This window comes from Pseudophryne corroboree, chromosome 3, assembly GCF_028390025.1.
Source record: "Pseudophryne corroboree isolate aPseCor3 chromosome 3, aPseCor3.hap2, whole genome shotgun sequence".
Taxonomy (NCBI): Eukaryota; Metazoa; Chordata; class Amphibia; order Anura; family Myobatrachidae; genus Pseudophryne; species Pseudophryne corroboree.
This window is the reverse complement of record NC_086446.1, coordinates 662,125,866-662,135,198: the sequence shown is the minus strand read 5'-3', so window position 1 is coordinate 662,135,198 and position 9,333 is coordinate 662,125,866. Positions and strand designations below refer to the sequence as shown.

The 9,333-nt window shown below is 47.9% G+C and overlaps 1 protein-coding gene across 2 annotated transcripts in view; it reads left to right on the top strand.

Annotated features, from left to right (window-relative positions):
• Nucleotides 1–405: 405 nt before the first annotated feature.
• FGFR2 (fibroblast growth factor receptor 2) overlaps nucleotides 406–9,333 on the top strand; it is a 179,944-nt gene continuing 171,016 nt past the window's right edge. For both annotated transcript variants that reach the window (XM_063961839.1, XM_063961838.1), the window contains exon 1: nucleotides 406–513. The gene's annotated coding sequence lies outside the window, so the exon portion shown is untranslated. The remainder of the gene's footprint in view (nucleotides 514–9,333) is intronic.

The following is a 9,333-nucleotide window of genomic DNA, read 5'->3' as shown; positions in this document are numbered from 1 at the left end:
AAACTACTGATGAACAAGACTGTGACCACTGGAATAGTGGTAGAAGGCAGGTATATTTACCCCAGGGTTCTTACCTATGTGTTTTAAAACCCCAAGACGATTGTGTTGGTTCTGCTGAGAGCTTTTGGCAAGAACTGGATTAGGGTCCTGGGGTTGGATGTGAGAAGAGAGGGCGGGTTCACATCTATTTAGGCCCAGTTCGGGTCTTTGGGCTTTTAGCCTCACAGAAGGCTAATTAGGGCTTTCAGCTGTATGGGTGTATTTAAAAAGGCTTTCAGCCTGATCATTGCTCTCTCACATTGCCTGGATAAATGAGAAATAAAATCTGATTGGTTGCTTTGGGCAACATCCCATCTTAAATAGAACTCCCATCTTAATAAATCTACTGCTTTGTGAGAGAGAACACTGGTTGTGAAATCCATTTAGCTGTGCCTGATAAAAACGTCTTTGTGGTTTTTTTTCTTTTTTAGTGAGTTAGGATTATCCTGTGTATAGTTAGCGGCGGATGGCAAGGTATTTATTTTGATGTTTATTTCTATTTTTCTGCACAATTAAACTGTCTGAGGCCAGTTGCACCAAACCAACTGACTTGTGTTATCTCTCAGTTGCTGCATCCTGCCATTTATCCCAGGGTTGTACCTGTTCCCCTGACCCTGTTACGACCGTTTGCTATTCTAACCATTCAGGTTACTCATCTGCCTGTACCTTCACTACACAATAACAGGTGGGGTACTTTTCATAAAGCTAATTTATGTATTAAGTTTAGTAATCCTTAAATATTATGCACAGTATATCATGTGCATGATCAGGTCACTTGTAGAAGGTGTGATAGACATTATTATTTCATTACTATCAGATTTCTTAATAAATAAGATGGCTGCATATGCCTACCACTGTTTTGATGCATAGTTGGAAGCAAATCACCCTCCAAAAATGTGTATGTTTGCCCGTATAGTTGAACGCACCTCAAGTTGTGACTGCCTCTTTGTGTTTGCTAGTGGTCCTCATCAGATGTAAGTACACGCACCAATCCATTACTATGACCAAATTATATATGCTTCCAAGTCGGCAGATATTCACTTCTGGCCAGGTCTGCGTTACCTGCATTTGGGCAATCACTCCCTCACTGAAATTTGCTTATGTGTGAATGCCCCCTTTCACACCCTAATTCTGTCTCCGTGGTAGTAGCTGTAGCAGAGTAGAGTACCCCCCAAACTACATTATTATTATTATCCTTTATTTATATGGCGCCACAAGGGTTCCGCAGCGCCCAATTACAGAGTACAAATGCACTTAAAAAATAGGAAAACAGTGACACAGTTGAATACAATATAGGACAAGTACAGGGCAACTAAGCATAACTACACCAGTAAACAGAGATAAGTTCCAGGTGGTCAAAAAACTGTGGGATCTGGGCAGTTGAGGATTATTAAAGTAAGAAAAGTATAAGCACACGAGGGAAGAGGGCCCTACTCGTGAGAGCTTACATTCTAAGGGGAGGGGTAGACAGACAGGGATGACACAGATGGGGTACATAGAGAGCGTGGAACAGAGGGTTATGTTGAGATTTGGCTAGGTTTGGTAAAGAAATGGGTCTTAAGAGCCCGTTTGAAGTTTTGTAGAGAGGTGGAGAGTCTGAGGGGGAGAGGTAAAGAATTCCAGAGAAAGGGAGCAGCACGTGAAAAATCTTGGAGATAGGAGTGGGAGGAAGTAATCAGAAGACAGGAGAGTCGGCGTGCATTAGCAGAGCGAAGAGGACGGGTGGGAGAGTAAAGGGAGATAAGGTCAGAGATGTAGATGGGAGAGGAGTGGGTGAGGGCTTTGTAAGTGAGTGTGAGAAGTTTGAATTGGATTCTGAAAGGGAAGGGAAGCCAGTGGAGGGCCTGTAGGAGAGGGGAGGTAGACGTAGTGCGTTTGGTGAGGAAGATGAGCCGGGCAGCAGCATTGAGGATAGATTGGAGTGGAGAGAGGTAATTGTCAGGGAGGCCAGTTAAGAGGAGATTACAGTAGTCCAGTCTGGAAATAATCAGTGAGTGAATAATGATCTTAGTGGCATCCTGGGTGAGAAAAGGTCTGATTCTAGAAATGTTTTTTGAGATGAAAATGACAGGTTTGTGAGAGGTGCTGAATGTGTGGTTTGAAGGAGAGGGAGGAGTCAAGGATTACGCCAAGACAGCGTACTTGGGGGCTAGGGGAGATAGTCGTGCCATCAATGGATAATGAGATTGTGGGAGGTGAAGCTGTGCGGGAGGGTGGGAAGATGATCAGCTCAGTCTTAGACATGTTGAGTTTAAGAAAGCGCTGAGACATCCAGGAAGAGATAGCAGAAAGACAGTTTGAGGTACGAGTGAGGAGAGCCGTGGAGAGATCAGGGGAGGAGAGGTAGATTTGAGTGTCATCAGCATAGAGGTGGTATTGGAAGTTAAAAGAACTAATGAGTTCACCTAAAGAGGACGTATAGAGAGAGAAAAGGAGAGGACCAAGAACAGAGCCTTGGGGGACACCAACAGTTAGTGGAAGTGGGGGTGAGGTAGCATCATGAGAGGAGACAGAGAAGGAACGATCAGAGAGGTAGGAGGACAGCCAGGAGAGGGCAGTATCACGCAGACCAAGAGAGTGAAGGATTTGCAAAAGGAGAGGGTGGTCCACAGTGTCAAAAGCAGCAGAGAGGTCAAGAAGAATAAGCAGAGAGTAGTGGCCCTTAGATTTGGCCGCATGGAGGTCATTGCAGACTTTTGTGAGGGCAGTTTCAGTGGAGTGGAGAGAACGGAAGCCAGACTGGAATGGGTCAAGCAGTGAGTGAGAGGAAAGAAAGGCAGTGAGGCGATTATAGACAATACGCTCAAGAAGTTTGGAGGCAAAGGGGAGGAGAGAGATGGGTCGATAGTTGGAGAGAGTGTTAGGATCAAGGGTAGGTTTTTTAAGAATAGGGGAGACAAGAGCATGCTTGAAGGCAGAGGGGACAGTGCCTGATGAAAGGGAGAGATTGAGAAGGTGGGCAAGATGGGAACAGGCAGAAGGGGAGAGGTAACGGAGGAGGTGGGAGGTTATAGGGTCGAGCGGGGAGGTTGTGGGGGGGGAGGAACGGATGAGGGCCATGACTTCCTCGCCAGATACATGGGAGAAAGATGTCAGAGTTCGTAAGAGGGAAGGGGAGGGGTGGCAAGGGATGGGTGGTGGCTGGTTGCTGGTCTGGTGGGAAGTGATATCCTGACGTATGGAGTTAATATTGGATGTGAAATAAGTGGCAAAGTCAAGAGCAGACAATGAGGATTACAATAACTACTACTATTTATAAGTGCCAAGCCTTTCAGTTGCCCCTGCTTACTTACTATCTCGCCTTCTGGCTGCCCAGTGTTTACCTGTTCCTCTTCACAGCTGAGTGGCTCCTCTTCCCTTTGGTGGCACAATGGGATGACATCAAGACGTATGCTGCACAGCACAAAAAGACAACTGTGAACTGCATGTTACAGGCTCGCAAAGAGGGAGGCAGCTGTGGCATTCTATCATCTTTAGTGCAAACACTTTAACCCATCTGTAGTGTCAGTTTTGACCAGGACGCAGCGCCCCTTTATTTTCGGCGCCGCAGTTCGCTGCACTGCTAGAACGTGCCATGAGCTGGCCCTGGAGTGTAGATGTGACTGCGTTGTTCACACTTGGGTGCGCCAATTCTCAGAGCATGTGTAGTGTGAATTCACACAGTGAGGCTGACTGTGAGTCGCATGCAGTTTCTGCTAGCTGTGGGCACCAGAGGAAACCCAAATTATGATAATGTGAGTATAACGTGGGGGCTCGTGTGTGTGCAAGCGGAATCCCATGCTGCCCATTGATTTTACACTGGCCACCACAATCGTAATCATTAGTATCAGGGACGAATCTAGACTTTTCTTTAGGGGGGGCGATTTACTGTTTAATCTTGACTCCTCCCTCTACAGTCCCAACTCCTCCCATCTGCAATCCTAACTCCTCCTCTCTCAATTCTGACTGAACTTTTTGACTGAGATAGAGCTTTGTGATTGTTGTATGTACATGTGACTGTGCTATGGGGTAATTGTATTTCTCATACGTCCTAGAGGATGCTGGGGACTCCAAAAGGACCATGGGGTATAGACGGATCCGCAGGAGCTTGGGCACACTATAAAGACTTAAACTGGGTGTGAACTGGCTCCTCCCTCTATGCCCCTCCTCCAGACCTCAGTTAGACTTTGTGCCCAGGAGAGAATGGACACACACTAGGGGAGCTCTACTGAGTTTCTCTGGAAAGACTTTGTTAGGCTTTTTATTTTCAGAAAGACCTGCTGGCTACAGGCTTCCTGCATCGTGGAAGTGAGGGGAGAGAAGCAGACCTACTTCTTCTTAGTTCAAGGGCTCTGCTTCTCGGCTACTGGACACCATTAGCTCCAAAGGGTTCGATCACTTGGTGCGCCTAGCTGCTTGTTCCCGGAGCCACGCCGTCACCCCCTCACGCCGTCACCCCCTCACAGAAGCCAGAAGAAAGAAGCCGGGTGAGTATGTGAAGAACAGAAGACTTCAGTGACGGCAGAAGACTTCAGTAACGGGGGTACAGCGGTCGCGCTGCGCTCCATGCTCCCACACAACAATGGCACTCACAGGGTGCAGGGCGCTGGGGGGGGAGCGCCCTGGGAAGCAGTTTGCTGATTTCTTTTTTATGGCCGACATAAAGCATTTGGGTGCCTGGGCACCGTGTCTCCTACCCCCCGCTAGCATATAACTGCGTGCTGCGTGCCATTACTTCCCCGCCGCCGGCTCCCACGGGTGCAGGGCGCTGGGGGGGGGAAGGGAGTGCCCTGGGCAGACATATTACAGTTCTCTGGGTCACACTCTGGCGGTGCCGGGGCTCCGTGTCCCGGACGCCCGGCAGCATGTTGTAGCGCACTACGCGCCATTTCTTCCCCGCCGCCGGCTCTCACAGGTGCAGGGCGCTGGGGGGGGAGTGCCCTGGGCAGCATATTACAGGAAATTGTGAATAGTTAAGCTGGCGGTGCCGGGGCTCCGTGTCCCGGACCCCTGCCAGCGTGTTGTAGTGCACTGCGCGCCATTTCTCCACCTCCACCAGCTCCATGGGTGCAGGGCGCTGGGGGGGGAGCGCCCTGGGCAGCATTTCTTGAATCATCCCGGGCGGGGGAACATACCCGGACACCGGGTGTCTTCACCCCGCCAGGGCACCGCAGCGTGCGCGCTGCGCTCCATCGCTCCCACACACCAACGGTTTCCGTCGGTGGGGGCCGCCCTGGGCTGCGTTTTGGACATATAGGGGTATATACAGGGGGTTATTCTCTGTATATAAGCCCCCAGCTCAATTTAAGGTTATATATGTTGAGCGGGCTTAAGCGCGCTGGGAAGGAGCGGAGCTTAGCCCTCACAGAGTCAGTGCGTTTTTCCTCAGGAGGATAGTAAGATGGACGGGGGCAGTGTTTTTAATGCTATATGGTTGTCATATAGCATTATGTTTGATAATGGACGCATAATCACTCTTATATTACATAAATTCACTGTTCCCGTTTGTACCCACTATTGGTTAGTCAACATATGTCGGCAGGTGTGAGGGCTTTGTCATAAGCTGCTGTGGGGATAACTGTCGGCTTCGCCGGCGCATGGCGGTACTTGATTCGGAAGATTAAGTATTGGCAAATAAGTGTGTGTGTGTGCTTAAACAGTAAACACGATAGGGGAGATACAGTCGTTTATGGATGCCCTGTTGGCATCAACTGTATTTCCTGGGTAAAAAAATTATCAGGCGGTTATTGCCTTGTACCCGTGTGTGTGTGTATATATATATATATATATATATATATATATATGTGTGTATATATATATATATATATATATATATATATATATATATATATATATTTTGAGAGAGAAAATACGTGGACCGGCACTCCCACTGCTAGGAAAAACATGCCCCGGTGCCCTCTGGTACAAATAGGTTAGACGAGAGGCGGTGAAGCAATCAGCGGCACTCAGGGTCTTGTTACAGCAAACAAATGTATTGAAGAATCACTGCATGAAACCAACGTTTCGGGACAGACACGTCCCTTTGTCAAGGTGAAAACGTTGGTTTTCGTGATGCTGATTTGAAATACACTACTAGCACCTTAAAGACCTGGAGTGACGCCGTCTTTTTTCAGAATGCATATCCAAGCCAGCACGGAGGGCACCCAGGCAATCTAAAACTGCAGGACCAGGAGGGCCGGGCACCACTGCCACTATATATATATATATATATATATATATTCAGAAGATACCGGCTCTCCCATCAGCTGCATTACCGCGCAGGGTGCCCGCATAGCAAAGTTCAATAGAAATATGTGAAAGTTGCTTTCATCTTACTGCCTGTAGTCTCGTTATTGAAGTCGTCTGGAGTGCCGCACTTTCACATATTTCTATTGAACTTTGCTATGCGGGCACCCAGCGCGGTAATGCAGCTGATGGGAGAGCCGGTATCTTCTGACTTTGTATGCATCTAGCCTCGCCAGTGGCAGTTGGCGGGACTAATTTACAAGGCTCCCCAGCGCTTTTCATCAAGTCTTTATCCAGGCATTCATCTTCTAGTGGATACCGCACCTTGGTGTTTTTTGGTTCCAGCAGCTATGGTTTACAGCTGGAGGTGATTTTATGTTTGCACTTGCACTTTTTTGTACACCTTGCCAAGCAACTACTACATGCATTTGGATTAAAAACTACCAATCAACATGACAGCCGCTAATACAGCTGAGGAGATTACCAGTGGTTTCATGCCTCGAGTAAGTCCACTGGGAGAGCTACATATGTACTCTGAATCAGAAGCTGAGGAAATTCTGTACAAAGCGGTATTAGATGATCAAGCTGAGGCTTGCTCATTGGAGAGTGTCTATCGGAATTTACTTAAATACAAACGCAAGGAGACGGACTTTTACTATCATTGTTTGTCGTTAAGCGAGTATTATAGATCTAAAAAGATCCCACGGGGCCTGAGAGTGACTAATTCCCCGACTATAGGAAGGCATGATCCTATGTTCTGTAGGAAATGGGTCGGCATCATGAATAGGTGCTCCATGGATCTCATGCTGCTGATCATTGAACAAAGCACAAAAGAGATGAATCTCCTCAAAGAAAAAATTATAGCATTTGAGGCCATTCACAAGGTGGCTTTGGAAGCAGATACATCCAATAATTGGTATGAAAAATAAGATTTTACTTACCGATAAATCTATTTCTCGGAGTCCGTAGTGGATGCTGGGGTTCCTGAAAGGACCATGGGGAATAGCGGCTCCGCAGGAGACAGGGCACAAAAAGTAAAGCTTTTTCCGATCAGGTGGTGTGCACTGGCTCCTCCCCCTATGACCCTCCTCCAGACTCCAGTTAGGTACTGTGCCCGGACGAGCGTACACAACAAGGGAGGATTTTGAATCCCGGGTAAGACTCATACCAGCCACACCAATCACACCGTACAACTTGTGATCTAAACCCAGTTAACAGTATGATAACAGCGGAGCCTCTGAAAGATGGCTTCCTACAACAATAACCCGAATAAGTTAACAATAACTATGTACAATTTATGCAGATAATCCGCACTTGGGATGGGCGCCCAGCATCCACTACGGACTCCGAGAAATAGATTTATCGGTAAGTAAAATCTTATTTTCTCTATCGTCCTAGTGGATGCTGGGGTTCCTGAAAGGACCATGGGGATTATACCAAAGCTCCCAAACGGGCGGGAGAGTGCGGATGACTCTGCAGCACCGAATGAGAGAACTCCAGGTCCTCCTTAGCCAGAGTATCAAATTTGTAAAATTTTACAAACGTGTTCTCCCCTGACCACGTAGCTGCTCGGCAAAGTTGTAATGCCGAGACCCCTCGGGCAGCCGCCCAAGATGAGCCCACCTTCCTTGTGGAGTGGGCCTTTACAGATTTAGGCTGTGGCAGGCCTGCCACAGAATGTGCCAGTTGGATTGTGCTACAGATCCAACGAGCAATCGTCTGCTTAGACGCAGGAGCACCCATCTTGTTGGGTGCATACAATATAAACAACGAGTCAGATTTTCTGACTCCAGCTGTTCTTGCAATATATATTTTTAATGCTCTGACAACGTCCAGTAACTTGGAGTCCTCCAAGTCACTTGTAGCCGCAGGCACTACAATAGGCTGGTTCAGATGAAATGCTGACACCACCTTAGGGAGAAAATGCGGACGAGTCCGCAGTTCTGCCCTGTCCGAATGGAAAATCAGATATGGGCTTTTGTAAGATAAAGCTGCCAATTCTGACACTCTCCTGGCAGAAGCCAGGGCTAGAAGCATGGTCACTTTCCAAGTGAGATATTTCAAATCCACCTTATTTAGTGGTTCAAACCAATGAGATTTTAGAAAATCCAAAACTACATTGAGATCCCACGGTGCCACTGGAGGCACCACAGGAGGCTGTATATGCAGCACTCCCTTCACAAAGGTCTGGACTTCAGGGACTGAAGCCAATTCTTTTTGAAAGAAAATCGACAGGGCCGAAATTTGAACCTTAATAGATCCCAATTTGAGACCCATAGACAATCCTGATTGCAGGAAATGTAGGAATCGACCCAGTTGAAATTCCTCCGTCGGAGCACTCCGATCTTCGCACCACGCAACATATTTTCGCCAAATTCGGTGATAATGTTGCACGGTTACTTCTTTCCTTGCTTTAATCAAAGTAGGAATGACTTCTTCCGGCATGCCTTTTTCCATTAGGATCCGGCGTTCAACCGCCATGCCGTCAAACGCAGCCGCGGTAAGTCTTGAAACAGACAGGGACCCTGCTGAAGCAAGTCCCTCCTTAGAGGTAGAGGCCACGGATCTTCCGTGATCATCTCTTGAAGTTCCGGGTACCAAGTCCTTCTTGGCCAATCCGGAACCACTAGTATCGTTCTTACGCCTCTTTGCCGTATAATTCTCAATACTTTTGGTATGAGAGGCAGAGGAGGAAACACATACACCGACTGGTACACCCAAGGCGTTACCAGCGCGTCCACAGCTATTGCCTGCGGATCTCTTGACCTGGCGCAATACCTGTCCAGTTTTTTGTTGAGGCGAGACGCCATCATGTCCACCATTGGTCTTTCCCAACGGGTTACCAGCATGTGGAAGACTTCTGGATGAAGTCCCCACTCTCCCGGGTGAAGATCGTGTCTGCTGAGGAAGTCTGCTTCCCAGTTGTCCACTCCCGGGATGAACACTGCTGATAGCGCTATCACATGATTCTCTGCCCAGCGAAGAATCCTTGCAGCTTCTGCCATTGCACTCCTGCTTCTTGTGCCGCCCTGTCTGTTCACATGGGCGACTGCCGTGATGTTGTCCGAC